The following is a 15,589-nucleotide window of genomic DNA, read 5'->3' as shown; positions in this document are numbered from 1 at the left end:
CTGCCCACATTAATGACCATAGAGAAGATGACTGTTCATATTGGAGGACCCCCAGCAGCACTGGGTTGCCAACCACAAGGTCAGCAGTTCAAAACCAGCAGCTGCTCCTTGGGAAAGAGATGAGACTTTCTACTCCTATGAGGAGTTAAGGTCTCAGAACCCCACAGGGCAGCACTCCCCTGCCCTATAGAGATGCTATCAGCTGGGTTCAACTCAGTGGCAGTGAGTGTAATGTCAAGCACTGATCTGGGCCCTTGGCACACACACATGATCCTTCTCAGTCCTACCAAGGATGATTTCCCCATTTGGCAGATTAGGAAGCAGGCATCAAGGTGTGTGGCCACCCCAAGCAGGTGACCCTTGGGGCACCGTTCCATAACATGCAGACAACCCTGGCCAGGTGGCGAGGTAATGCCCCCAGGACTGAAATCTTAGTTTTTAGTGCCCTGTCCAAGCAGAGTTTTCTCCTGGACACACGGTCCTATGGGTCACACTTGCTTCGTCTTCCAGGAGCCACCTCCAAATTTGTCCATGGGGAGCCTTCTCCAAGCCCCCCAGGTCCCTGTCCCCATTCTGCCCACTGCTTCACTCATCCCCAGCCCTCTCCGCCTGGCTTCTGCTGACCTGGCTCCTCCTCCTTCCTACCTTGCTCTGTCCCCCTGCTGTCTCCATTTCTGGTGGCGGTTCATAGGAAGCTTGGCCTCCCCCTGTAGCTGCCTCCCACGCTGAGGGTGTTAGTTACTTGGACTGTGCCCTCACCAATGAGCCCATCTCAGTTTGTCCTCTCATTCAATCCCACACAGAAATGGGGTCCATGCTGACTCGTAGCGACGGGATGGAGCTGCTCCTGTAAGGTTCCAAGACTGGAACTCTTTACGGGAGTAGAAAGCCCCCTCTTTCTTCCAAGGAGGGACTGGTGGTTTTGAACTGTGGACCTTGCAGATCACTGCGCAGTTTGCCCAGGAACCTGATGTTCAGTGCAATGGAATGTGTGCAAGAGCTATCATTTTGATATTTCTGTTTCTGATCCCAGAAATTCAGTCTCTATCAAACTAAGGCCTAGACAAACCCTGCCTCGTGGAAACCTGGGATGTAGGAAGGGCCTAGCTGTCTGCAAAGAGGCCCACTCCCTCTACTGAAAATTTCCATTTCTACTGCTGAATAGCACCCTCAGCTCTACCACCGGGGCTTCCAAACTCATACACCACCCAGGTGTGGGGGGGGGGCTGTGCTGCTTTCTCCGTCTTGTCCCCCTCCTCTGTGTTCCCTACCAAGCCCACCTTCACTATGAGGCCAACATCTCCAGACTGGGCCAGCGGGCGGTGTCCCTTCTTACCTTCCATGAGGTCGTTTCTTAGAACAATGTAATCTTTTCCTTATCCGAGTCTTGCCCGTAATCTGTAATATACACACCTCTTATCGTCTCTCTCTGTGCCTGATCCCTATCAGGCTGCAGAGGGCTCTGTGTCCTGCCTGTGAAAAGAACTCCGACTATCTGGCAGTATTTTGTCATGGTCAGAAGCACTGATCTGGAAACTAATGTTCCTTCATATCCTGAAGAAGCGATCCCTGGTGAGCAGGGGCTCTGGAGAGAAAGGGGCCAGCCCCTCCATGGAAATGACTCCGGAAGCATACTGTAGAGCACACAGAATAGACGCTGGCATCCGGTAGGGACCTCAGCTCCAGCCACACGCGTTGTGAGCTTGCTCGGCCTTCCCCCAGGCTGTTTCCTCCCTTGTGAAGTGGGAAGGATCACCATCACTCAGCGGTGGCGGTGAGAATCGCTATTACATCATACAGAGGAAGAGATCGCACACCCCAAATCACCCAGGCAGCTGAACCAGGCGGGCCTGCCCCTGAGATGACCTTTATGTTTTGTTACCAGTGAGAATATGCACAGCAAGGCGGAGACCGATTTCTGCATGCACAATTCAGTGGCGTGTGTGGACTCCAGGGCCAAGGCGTTTTGATTTGTTCCTTCCCCCACCAACCCCTCAAACCCTACCCTCCCTCAGCTCCCCAACTAGCCTTTGGGCTGCCTTTGTCCCTTGGATCCACACCAGAGGGTGTGTGGAGCGCTGGGGGCTCCTCATGGTCCGCAGTCCACCTGCCGCTCCTTAGGATGAGATGAAACTTTCTACTCCCATAAAGTGTTAGTCTCCAGAACTCACGGGGGGCAGTTCTACCCTGTCCTACAGGGTCACCATGGGTCAGCATGGGCTCAGTGGTACTGAGAGATTGTGTTTGGACCCCTGGGAATGAGTGGTTACGAGTTGGGGTACTAACCCCAAGATACGAAGTTCAAAGCCACCAGCTGCTCCACAAGAGAAAGATGGGTTATCTCCTTCTGTAAAGAGGCAGTCTCAGGAACTCACAGGGGCAGTTCTACCCTGTCCTATAGCGTTGCGTGAGGGGGCATTGACTCGGTGGCAGTGAGTTTGTTTTTTTAATTGTATTTTAACAGAACACAATGTTTAAGGCAGACATTCTTTCCAGCTTAAACTAATCTACCGTTTGGTTCAAAGAAGACTTTGGGGATATTTCTACTTTCAGGTTTAAAGATTATCTACTGGGCTGCATTTTGACAACCACAAGTTACAAAAGGGTGGCCTCAGTGCCCAGTAGAGGCTGGTCACAGAGACCTCTCCCTCTGTGAGCTGGGAATGAAGAAAACTCTATTTCCAAACAGGATTGCATCCAAAAGTATGGAGGGCTAGGTATAAAAATTCAGCTCCTGCCATCAAGCCGATTCTGACTCTTTTTAAAAGAAATAAATCATTTTCTTGGGGGCACGTACAGCTTTCATCACAATCCATATATATATATACATTGTGTCAAGCACATTTGTACGTTTGTGGCCATCATCATTTTCAAAACATTTGCTTTCTGCTTGAGCCCTTGGTATCAGCTCCTCATTTGCCCCCTTCTCTACCTTCCCTCCCTCATGAACCATTGATAATTTATAAATTATTATGACTTTTTCATGTCTTACACTGACCGAAGTCTCCCTTCACCTGCTTTTATATTGTTCATCCCCCTAGGAAGGAGTTATAGTTGGATGATTGTGATCAGTTCCTCCTCCCCTCCCCCCCCACATTCCCCTGCCCCCCCCCTGGTATGGCTACTCTCAATATTGGTTGCGAGGGCTTTATCTGCCCTGGATTCCCTGTTTCAGCTATCTGTACCCATGTACATGCTCTGATACAGCCAGATTTGTAACGTAGAATTGGGGTCATGATAGTGGAATGGGTGGGTAGGGGATATTAAAGAACTAGAAGAAAGCTGTATGTTTCTTCTTTTTTGGCTTTCCTTTTTCTTTTATTATCATTTTATTGAGGGCTCCTACAACTCTTATCACAATCGATCCATCCATCCATTGTGTCAAGCACATTTGTACATTTGTTGCCCTCATCATTCTCAAAACATTTTATTTCTACTTGAGCCCTTGGTATCAACTCCTCATTTTTTCCCTTCCTCCCTCCTCCCCTCTCTCATGAACTCTTGATAAATTGTTATTATTTTTTTCATGTCTTACACTGTCCGATGTCTCCCTTCACCCATTTTTCTGTTCTACATCCCCCAGGGAGGGGGTTATATGTACATCATTGTGATCAGTTCCCCTTTCTACCCCACCTTCCCTCCACCCTCCCATTATTGCCACTCTCACCACTGGTCCTGAAGGGATCATCTGTCCTGGATTCCTGTGTTTCCAGTTCTTATTTGTACCATCATACATCCTCTGGTCTAGCCAGATTTGTAAGGTAGAATTGGGGTCATGATAGTGGGGAGCCGGGAGGAAGCATTAAAGAAGTAGAAGAAAGTTGTATGTCTCATCGTTGCTACACTGCACCCTGATTGGCTCATCTGCTCCCCACGACCCTTCTGTAAGGAGATGTCAAGTTCCCTACAGATGGTTTTTGGGACCCCAGTCTGCACTCCCCCTCATTCACAATGATATGATTTTTCATTCTTTGATTTCTGATGCCTGATCCTATGGACACCTCATGATCGCACAGGCTGGTGTGCTTCTTCCATGTGGGCTTTTTTGCTTCTCAGCTAGATGGCCGTTTGTTTACTTTTAAGCCTTTAAGACCCCAGATGCTATATCTTTTGATAGCCAGGCACCATCAGCTTTCTTTACCACACTTTCTTATGCACCCACCTTGTCTTCAGTGATCTTGTCGGGAAGGTGAGCATTAAGGAATGCCAGTTTAATAGAGCAAAGTATTCTTGCATTGAGGGAGTACTTTATTGGAGGCCCAATGTCCGTCTGCTACCTTAATACTAAACCTATAAATATAGGCACATAGATCTATTTTCCTATCCTCATATATAAATATATTTACATATGTACATGCCTGTATTTAGACCTCTATAAAAGCCCTTTGCCTCCTAGTTCTTTCCTCTATTTCCTTTTGCTTCCTCTTATCCCACTATCATGCTCAGCCTTCATTTGGGTTTCAGTAATTCGTCTTGGTTACATTTCCCTTGATAAAGCCCTGCCAGGCCTCTTGCACCCTCCTTGCCACCGATTTTAGATCACTTGTTGTTCCCTTGTCCCTGGGTTTGTTAACACCCAATTCCTTTCCCCTCGCCCCCCTCTCCCATGTGTCCCCAGAGCCTTTGGTCCCGTTGCTTTCTCCTCCAGATTGTTTATTCTGCCAATTTTATCTAGATAGACCTGCAGAGATAATAATATACAGAATATACATAAAAACAAGTCAGAGCAAAACAAAGCAACAAAAGAAATCCACAGCAATAGCAACAACAAAAAATGACAACAACAACAAAAAAAGCCTGGGATTGGGGCCAGCCCCATAGGCCTCTCTACTGGTTCCCTGCTTCATGCCGGTGTGTTGCATTCACATCTTGGAGCACTGGGTTGAAGTCTGGTCCCTCTTTCCCTGTGGAGCTATAAACAACACCCTCCCCTTGGGTGTGTTAGTGCCCTGTTTTCCCAGATACCCGTGTCTTCTTTTTGTTTTTCTACCTCCTTTTTAGCTGGCTACCATGCTTCATTGGTGCTACACTGCACCCCGGCTGGCCCATCTCCTCCCCATGACCCTTCTGTAAGGGCATGTCCAATTGCATGCAGATTGGCTTTGGGTCTCCACACCTCATCCCCCCTCCCCCATTCACAGTGACATGATTTTTTGTTCTGGGTCCTTGATGCCTGATATCTGATCCCATCGACACCTCATGATTCACAGGCTGGAGTGTTTCTTCCATGTGGACTTTGTTGCTTCTCAGCTAGATGGTGGCTTGTTTTCCTTTTGGCTACATTGTCTTTGATCAAGCCCTACCAGGCTTTCAACATCCTCCTCACCATTGATTTAGGTCACTTGTTCCCTTGTCCCTGGGATTGCTAACACCCACTTCCTTTCCCCTGATACCCCCTCTTCGATGTCCCCCCAGAACCATTGGTCCCATTGATTTCTCCTCCAATAGTGTTTCCCCACTATCTTATCTAGATAGACATGAAGAGATAATAATATACACAAAAACAACCCACAACAAATAAAGCAACCAAACAAAACAACAGCAATGATTTTTTTAAATAACAGAAAAAAGAAACATCTATAAATAGTTCAAGGTCTGTTTATTGACCTTCATGAGTGTTTTCCAGTTGAGTCTAATGGGGCACCATGCCCTGGCCCCACAGTCTATTTTTGGTGTTCCCTGGGGACTTCCTTGCTCTGCTTCCCTTAGTGTTCTGTTGCACGCCCTTAGTGTTTTGCCTCAATGTGGTGGGGTCAGATCAGTAACAATTCCCACACTGTGTCTCCAGTGTTGTCCTGCATAGCGGTACAGGTCAGTGAGGGACATCCTGTCCCGTGGTGGGGCTGCCTCTATGGTCCTTTCTGTGCATTGACTGCTCTGAACAGGAATATTGTCCTCAGGGTTTGGTGGGCCAGGATGTGCTCCACTCTCTCTTCCTGCCCCTTCATTTGCTCCTGTGTGTCTGATCAGACAGGTCCCTCTCCCTGAGCTGTAGCTTCAGTGCTGTCCTCTGAAGTGAATTCTTCTGTGGGGCAGGGGAGACTGTCCACGTAGTTGGGATTGGCCCAGCCCCTCAGGCCTCTCTGTTGATTCCCTGCTTCATGGTGATGTGTTGCTTTCTCATCCTGGAGCACCGGGTTGAAGTCTGGTCCCTCCTTCCCTGTGGAGGGACAAACAATACCATCCCCTTGAGTGTGTTCCTGCCCTGTTCCCCGGATACCCATGTTATCCCCCCCCCCCCTCCTCTTTAGTTGGCTACCATATGTATCCCTGGGTTTAGTCTGCTCCTTGCTATATTGCCTGGCCCTCACCCCAGGAATATATGTATACACTAGCTTTGTCCCTATGCATCTTTTGAATTTTTAAGCTTACCTCAGCAGACTCATGTTGTATTTACCCTTTTCTGCTTGACTTACTTCACTTAGCATAATTTCCTCCAGTTCTTCCCATGCGGCGATGTGCTTCATGCATTCATCACTTCTTTTTAGGGATGCATAGAACTCCATTGTATGTATGTACCACAGATTTTGCATCCATTCGTCTGTTGATGGAGATTATTTTGTTGTTGTTGAGGTCACCCTTGGTTTCTTGTAATAGTGTTCTGTAATTTTCCCCATATCGATCTTTCTTTTTTTTTTCTCTAGGTACAGTGTACTTTATTGATGGTGCATAACAAGGTCGGGCTCTCTAAGCCCCTCCCCTTCCTTCAGGGGGTTCCGATGTTATATTCTCAGTATGTTAAGGGATTGGATTGGGGGCAAAGACTCCCCAGCAACTGAGAGCCTCTCTTCCTCTAGTGCTGTTGCTGGGGCTGCTGGTCCAGGGGGGCTCTCACTCCTTGGAGGCCATGTGGACCATGAGGTCCACCACCCTGTTGCTGTAGCCAAATTCATTGTCATACCAGGAAATGAGCTTGACAAAGTGGTCGTTGAGGGCAATGCCAGCCCCAGCATCAAAGGTGGAAGAGTGGGTGTCACTGTTGAAGTCACAGGAGACCACCTGGTCCTCGGTGTAGCCCAGGATGCCCTTTAGGGGACCATCGGACGCCTGCTTCACCACTTTTTTGATGTCATCGTACTTGGCAGCTTTCTCCAGACGGGAGGTGAGATCCACGACGGACACATTGGGGGTGGGGACACGGAAGGCCATGCCAGTCAGTTTCCAATTCAGCTCCGGGATAACCTTGCCCACAGCCTTGGCAGCGCCAGTAGATGCAGGGATGATATTCTGGGCAGCCCCACGGCCATCGCGCCAGAGTTTCCCAGAGGGGCCATCCATGGTCTTTTGGGTGGCAGTGATGGCGTGGACTGTGGTCATGAGTCCTTCCACGATGCCAAAATTGTCATGGATGACCTTGGCCAGGGGGTTGAGCAGTTGGTGGTGCAGGAGGCATTGCTGACAATCTTGAGGGAGTTGTCGTACTTCTCGTGGTTCACGCCCATCACAAACATGGGGGCATCGGCAGAAGGGGCAGAGAGGATCACCCTTTTGGCACCGCCCTTCACGTGAGCCCCGGCCTTCTCCATGGTGGTGAAGACACCGGTGGACTCCACGACATACTCGGCACCGGCCTCGCCCCACTTGATGTTGGTGGGATCTCGCTCCTGGAAGATGGAGATGGCCTTCCCATTGACAACAAGCTTCCCATTCTCAGCCTTGACGGTGCCCTTGAACTTGCCATGGGTGGAATCATACTGGAACATGTAGACCATGTAGTTCAGATCAATGAAGGGGTCATTGATGGCAACAATGTCCACTTTGCCAGAATTGAAAGCAGCCCTGGTGACCAGGCGCCCAATGCGGCCGAATCCGTTCACTCCGACCTTCACCATCGTGTCTCGGGGATGCGGCTGGGACTGCACGGGAACGGGAGAGGCGGCTGTCTATCGCACGAGGAGGAGCCGATCTTTTGCTTTTTAAGTCAAGTATATCCCTAGATATTTTCATTTGTGTTTGGCTATTGTGAAGGGTGCCCCCTTTTGATCCCCTCTTCTGTGGTCTTGTTCGATGTGTATAGCAGTCCAATGGACTTCTGTTTGTTGATCTTGTATCCTGCCACTCTGCCATATTCCTCTACTCCCCTGGTGGAACTGTTGGGATTTTCCATATATAAAAGCATATCATCTGCAAACAACGATAGTCTCATTTCTTTCTTCCCTAGACGAATACATTTGATGGCTTTTCTTTGCCTCATACTATTAGATAGGGCCTCCAGTACTTTGTGAAATAGGAGTGGGGATAAGGGCATTTTTGGCTGTTCCCCTTTTGCAGAAGGATTGATTTAGTCTTTTCTCCATTGACTGTCACATTGGCTGTTGGTTTTTCATATACAGCTTATATTATATTGAAGAATGTTCCTTCCATTCCTATCTTCTTGAGTGTCTTCAGCAAGAATTGATGTTGGATGTTGTCGAATATTTTTCCGCATCTATTGATATAATTATGTGGTTCTTATAAATTTTCATGTCAATATGTGGACTAATACTAATGTTCTTTTGTATGTTGAACCATCTCTGCATCCCTGGTATGAATCCCACTTGGTCATGGTGAATTATCTGGTTTATAAACTTTTGTATACTGTTGACCAGTATTTTGTTAAAGATTTTTACATCGATGTTCATTGGGGAAATTGGTCTGTAGTTTTCGATTCGTGTGGGATCCTTGCTCAGTTTAGGTATCAGAGTTATACTAGTTTCATAGAAAGAGTTTGGGAGTTTGCCGCCTTTTTCTATGCTCTGGAAGAGTTTGTCTAGGATTGGTGTTAATTCTTCCCTAAATGCTTGGCAGAATTCTCCTGTGAAGCCATCTGGTCCAGGGAATTATTTTCTTGGTAATCCCTTGATAACCATATCTATTTCTTCTACTGCTATGGGTCTGTTTAGATTCTTGATGACCTTTGGGGATAGTCTAGAGAGGGATTATTTTTCCAAGATTTTGTCCATGTCTTCAAAGTTGTTGACTTCTTTGAAGGACAGTCCTTCCTAGTACTGTGAAATTATCCTTTTGATTTCATTAGGGTCCATTGTAATGTCCCCTCTTGCATCTCTCGTCCTTCCTATTGAAATCTATGCCGTCCTTTCTTTGGTTGGGTTTCCCAGTGGTCTGTCTATTCTGTTTATCCTTTCGAAGAACCAACTTTTTGCAGCATTAATTTTTTTCATAGTTTTCTCTCTACTGAATCTCAGCCTGGATTTTTATTATTTCTTCTCTTTTAATAGGATTGTCTTGTTGACTCTGCTCTACTTGCTGTAAGTTTTGTGCCAGCACATCACTCATAAGTCTCTCTTCCTTTTTCATGTGTGTATGTATGGCAATCAAACTTCCACAGCGTTTGCTGTGTCCCATAAGTTTTAGTATAACCTTGAGGCAGTTTATGGTGCCAACCTGGCTGATAAACACATGTGGGGTAAATTCGAGGGTGGAGGGATAAATGGCTCAGTGAGCCTCGCCTTTCTAGTTCTTGCCTTTCTTGATTTCGATGGTCGGACCAGGGTGCAGCTGCCTTAGCCAAGTCCCTGCTTCAGCTGGCAAGGCTCATGACCTGCAAGACATCCCTGAGGAGAAGCCACATGAACCTACCCTGATGCAGCCCTGGGTGCTGGAGCAGCTGTGTGGAGACCCAGTGCTGAGATGCTTATGCGTTCATTGATTCTGCTTTCCTCCTGCAGTCGGCATCATAGTGTGTGTTTTGTGAGATGGAGGAAGACTTTGTGGATTGGTGTCGGAAATATGGGCTAATGTTGGACTGGTGGGCTTGGGTAGCACTGGGTTGGGATGTTTTCTTGATGTGCACTTAACCTTTATATAAACTATCTCTTATGCATATGAGTTTCTGTGGATTTGCTTCTCTAATGTACCCAGACTAACACAATCCTGTTCTAATTTTTGTTGGTTTCTAGAAATTTCCTGATTTCCTCTCTGATCTGGGCCAGGGCTCACTCCTTTGCAATAGAGAGTTATTCATCCTCCAATTGTTTGCCCTTGTTTTCTTCATCTCTATTTTCTTAATTTCCAGCATTATGACACAGCGGTCAGAGAAAGGACTATATGATATCAATGTGCTTAAATTTATGCAGGTTTGACTTATGCCCCAGCATGTGATCTATCTTTGAATATGTGCCATGTGGGCTTGAAAAGAATGTGATGTTTTTTGTTTTGTTTTTGTATTTGGGTGGAGAGCTCTGTAAATATCTATCAGGCCAAATCGTCTCATTGTAGTGTTTAGATCTTTAGACTCCTTGTTGAGTTTCTTTCCCAGTGACCTATCTTTCTCAGAGAGCGGTGTATTCGATTCTGACTCTTAAGGACCCTGTAGGACAGGGTAGGACTGCCAGAGCAGGGGGTTGGGAGGGGCTGTTTTCAGACTGCCCATCCTTATAGAAGCAGACAGCTCATCTTTGTCCCCTAGAAGAACTGGTGGATTCAAACTGCTGGCTGATGGTGGCCCCACCTTGAGAGTTCTGTGTGGTAAGTGAAGCTAACTTTTTTGCAGACTTGTCACCTCTGCCCACCTAGTGGGGTGGGAGAAGCACAAAACTCTGAGCCCAGGGACCAAGTTCCAGGCTCACCGTTGTTGGTGGCATGTCATCAGAAGCAGTCACTGCACCTTCTGAGCGTCCACTTCCGCTTCGTTCAAAGTGACTATGTGTGCTGTCTTTCTTAGTGACAGGAGCGCGGACAAGAGGGTGATGGTTCTCTGCAAACAGAAATTCCTGCAGCACATGTGATAGAGTCTCATCAGTTCTCACAGCATGATGGTTACGTGTTGGGCTGCTAACTGCAAGGTCAACAGTTCCAAACCACCAGCTCCTCTGTGTGAGACAGAGGAGGCTTACTGCTCCCATAATGATTTACAGCCTGGGAAACCCACAAGGGCCTGAAACCAGCTCACTGGCAGTGAGTTTGATTCCTGGAAACCAATGCAGATTAATTATGCTGATGATTATCATGTCTGTTTGGCTTGTTTTATCTATGTATCTATTTGTCTGTCTACACCTCCCCGTTCTCTTCTGTCTACCCATATTTGTATCCATTCATCCATCCAATCCTCTGCTCACATATTCACCCTCCCTCCCACCCAGACATTCATCTACAAGCTTTCCTTCACATGTAGCTGAAAACATCCAGGGAACACATAAGCATGCCTCATTCACAAGAAAACCACGCCTGCAAATTTACAGATGTTGACATCAGCAGGCAACAGATAGGATGTATCTGCCTATTTGAATTACATGTGCATCTCTGAGCATTTACTAACTTAGTTGGCATTTTTTTTTAGATTAAGCTTAGAATTCCTTCAGCATATCATACTCAACATGCCTCACCTCTTCTGAACTTAATACAGTATTCCTGATAACGAAAGCCATTTCTGAGGGTTAATTTATGTAATCAAAAAAAGGTTATGTTTTTGTGAGCGATTCATTCAGCTATGCACAGATATTTGAAAATGTGAAGAGGTGTGTAATGGCTGAATCATGGAGAATAACTCCGAGAAAGGAAAGAAGAAATGCTAATGAGGCATCAGAAGCGAGATCAAACAGACAGTGAAGCCTGAATGAACATCGAGGCTGACAAGGCCTGACCGAGAGCCCTGATAAAAGGGAGAACGATTGGAAATGAAAGGAGGGAGGGAGTGAGAGCTGATCAAGGAAACTGCTTGGTTCAAGTTGCCAACAGGCCAAAACTGCCATGAAAGGAGGGTGAGAAGAAAGAACAAGGACCCATGGGGACCCTCTAGGGCAGAGTTGAGCTGCCCCTGTGAATTTCTGAGACTGCAACTCTTTATTGGAGTAGAAAACTCTGTCTCTCGCTCACAGAGAAGGTGGTGGGCTCAAACTGCTGACCTTGTCATTAGCAGCCCAACATTTGTCCACTACACTACCAGGCTCTCCTGGACAACGACGGTGCCCCCATCCGTGGGGACCTAGTCCATTTGTGACTCATGCACAGATAGCCTCACTGAACCACTGTCCCCCATAAGGGCTGGCTCAGACAGGGGTCAATGTGTTGATGACAAGTAAGCCGTTGAGGGAACAAAACAGGGAGTGATTTTATTGCTAACTATCAAGATCTAGGGACCAGCCTTCTACATTCTTCATCATCATCACCAACAACAACCTGTTTGCTGCTGTGTATTCAGCACCTGCTACCTGCAAGCCCTGGTCTCGGTGTTTGAGACAACTTCATTCTCGTGTTTAGAGTCCAGAGCACCGGGATCTACTATCCTACATCCATGCACTTGTGCTTTTAGTAGCTTGTCCAAGTCCCCATGGTTTGTAACTAAGAGAGCTGGCGTAGAAACCCAGGTTTGTCTAGCTCAACGCCATTGTGATCATTTGTCCCTGGCTCCCCTAAGCATGATCTTCTCTGTCCCTGGCTCAACAGCACAGTCCTTATAAATCCCAGGTCTGCTCCTTTGCCGAAAACTCTCTTACTCCCAGAGTCTGGGAGCTCCTTCCTCTGCCTTATACGGCCAAGTGTGGACAATAGCAATTCAAGGCCTTTTAACCAGCGACCACTGCTGTGGGTCCATGCTGACCCTGGCAACTTCCCCATGGGGTTCCCAAGTCTGGACATCTCTTTGCAGTTGTAGGTCTATAAATCTTTATAGAAACGGATTGCCAAGTTCTGTTGACCCCCCAACCTTGGAGTGGTTGGTGGGTTTGGAATGCTGACCTTCCAGTCAAAGCCAAGGGCTTAGGGCTTAGCTACTGCAGTACCAGGTACCCTATCAAGACCCTTTGGAGAAAAAAAAAACTCCCTGCCATTGAGTCGATGCCAACTCACAGTCACCCTGTAGGACAGGGTAGAACTGTCCCAGTGAGTTTCTGTGAATTTAACTCTTGATGGGAGTAGAGAGCCCCATCTTTCTCCCATGGAGCAGCTGGTGGTCTTGAACTGCTGACCTGGCAGTTAGCAGCCCAACGTGTAACCACGATGCCAGCAGGGCTCCAAGACCCCTTAGGAGGTGGTGAAATGGACTAAATGGATAGTGGCTAGCAGTATAAGGCAAAGGAAGAGCATGCCGGGCAGAAGCTTGTTAGTATCTTCTCCACTACACGCGCCACGTTCCACCACGACTCAAAGTCATCATCTTTGGTGTGCCTGCCATTGAGTTCATTCTGTCTCATAGAGAGCCTACAGGTGGAGCAGGTTTCCAAGGCCACCTTGTCTTTCTGCCTTGGAGTGGCTGGTGGACTTGAACCTCAGACCTTGTAGTTGGCAGCTCCGTGGGTAATCCTCTACCCCACCAGGGCTCTTTGTCATCTTTGGTGAGATAGAAAAATCATTCCATGGATCACTCAGGAACAAACAAACAACAACAACCAGAAAACCATGCTGCCAATTAATTGCAAGATGATCTCACTGAAAAGACACACCCTGGTTTCAGAAACTGTAACATGTGAAAGAAAAAAAATGTGTCTAGGAATGTTGGATAGTGTCTTCACATAGTCTTTCATATGAAATGTAGCTCTCACCCTGGGTCATACCCACCAGAGTTTGAAAACCATTGTCCTTTGCATCGGGGAAAGGGACTAAGGTCTCCCCACAAGAACCGGAGCTTTCAAGAGCATCCAGCATGATCAATAATTGGGATGCTCAACTACGGGCTGCCCTGGGAGATCCCGGCTCCCAGATGCCCTGTGACATAGCTTTGGAGCAGGCATGATCTGCCATGGCTCCCGGGTTGCCCCCCTGAGCCGGGGCCATGCATTAATGAAGGTCCATGGCATTTCAGGGTCGTGTTCAGAAGGCATCCCTTACTCAGGTCCACATCATCCGGAGATCAGGTCCTGACCGGGCAGCGACAGGTAATTAACTGAGCTGTTGGGGAGAAAATCAAATGAGAGTTGGCATTTCCCGGGCGGCACTCGCCGGGCCCAGAGCTGGCAGCTGTGCGTGCAGGATGCTGCAGAGGAAAGAGCGCCTTCCGACAGCAAAGTTTGGTGAACGGAAATGGAGGGAGAGAGCTTTTAGAGCTTTGGGTTCACATTCGACCTCAGTCTGTATTTGATTGATTGATGATTGATCGATGATTGATTGACTCATCCAACTATAGTTGAGGCACACTGGCCGGAATTGGGCACTGTACTTAGATTGCGGCGGTCATAGGCAGTGAACATATCAGAAGGAACTGCCTTCAGAGTTTCTGGGCTGCAGGGGCCCTACCATATTTCCCCACCTCTGCCTTCTCCAGCGCAGCACAGCCTGGTTCTCAGGAGTCTCTGGCTGTGAGGTCAGCCTCTCAATCCATTCCTGACCAAGGCTGGGGGAATAGCAGTTTCCTCTGCCCCCTGCCTGCTGGAGCTTGGCATCAAGTCTCGGGTTTCAGTGCATGGAGACAGACCAGGGGCAGCCAGCACTGGTGGCTCCTGGCAATGCTCCTGAGAAGCAGAGTCACAGGGGTGCCATGGGGCTGGCCTGGGCCATCGTGGGGATCACCGCTGGCTCCCTTGTCCTACCTAAGGATGGGGAGCCCTCTAGAAAGAGACCAAGTCTCTCAGCCAGTCCTTTCAATGAGTCCATGCGCTTAAACAGCCACCAACAGGACAACCTACTGCCACCGGCCTGCCACTAGACTCATGGCGAACAGAGTCGTGCTGCACAGTTGGGCTGCTTCCAAGGGCTTCTTGGCTGTGATCATTATGAGAGCAGATAGCCAGGCCTTTCTGCCATGGGGCTTCCGGGGGAGTTCAAACTGCCACTCTTCAGGTAAGCGTCTAATCACAAACTGCTTGTGCCACCCAGGAACCAGCCTGTGTAATAATAGGTCCCTATTAGTGTGACCATCTGACAGACAGAGAGACTGGGGCTTCTCCCATCTCTTGCCGCTCCATTTGCATCGGCCCCTTACCTGCCCCTGAGGATCAGCTTGCCTGATTTTGAGCTATGCTGACCCCAGGTGGAATGGGGTAAGGCCCTGGGGTCTTCCAGGGTAGGGGGCTCAGTCTCCTCTCTCTTGGAGGGATCTCAGCCCATCCCAGAGAAAACAGCTACTAGGATGGCTCCCTGCTCTGCTGTGTGTGCCCTGCTGCCTGGGCAGGAGAATCAACAGACAAGGAGTCCAGGTCCACCCTGGGTCAAGGCCTGGGTGAAGCACAGCCGTGAGAGAGTTCTTGGACTTCTCTGGAATCCCTCTGCTCATCTGTCAGATCAGGACACAGCCTGATCCCTAAGGCCTCCCAGCTCCGTCAGGCCCTGGCCCCTGGGAGGCAGAGAGCATTATTGTTGCAGGACACGTGGGTGCCCGTGTGCCCTGAAAGAACAGAGCTTGCGTCATCCTCTCAGAATGGTCCATGAGGCACCGGGCCGCCTGTGAGCACAGATCTCCCTCCACTCTCTCCGTTGGTTTGGCTTTCCATCAGAGCCCTGTCCTGAGCCCTGTCTCTATTGACAGGGCTGGAAACTGCAGCGAGAGGCAGGAGGAAGCTGAGGGACCCAGGAAGTCGCTCCTCAGGCCTACAGGAAAAGCTGCCTCCAGCAGAGAAGGAAAGAGGGCAGGCTTTTCCTTCCCTGCATGGGAAACGGAAGCCACCAAAAACCGACAAACCAAACTCAGCGGCCCTCTAGGACAGGACCAAACTGGCCC

At 48.4% G+C, this 15,589-nt stretch overlaps 1 protein-coding gene and 1 pseudogene across 1 annotated transcript in view; one reads left to right on the top strand and one right to left on the bottom strand.

Annotated features, from left to right (window-relative positions):
* Positions 1-15,589, top strand: part of ASIC2 (acid sensing ion channel subunit 2) — a 1,177,580-nt gene that overhangs the window by 500,793 nt on the left and 661,198 nt on the right. The window lies entirely within an intron of this gene.
* LOC142458210 (glyceraldehyde-3-phosphate dehydrogenase-like) lies at positions 6,811-7,880 on the bottom strand (annotated as a pseudogene).

Source organism: Tenrec ecaudatus, chromosome 10 (genome assembly GCF_050624435.1).
Source record: "Tenrec ecaudatus isolate mTenEca1 chromosome 10, mTenEca1.hap1, whole genome shotgun sequence".
Classification (NCBI taxonomy): Eukaryota; Metazoa; Chordata; class Mammalia; order Afrosoricida; family Tenrecidae; genus Tenrec; species Tenrec ecaudatus.
This window is presented reverse-complemented; position numbering and strand designations above follow the sequence as displayed.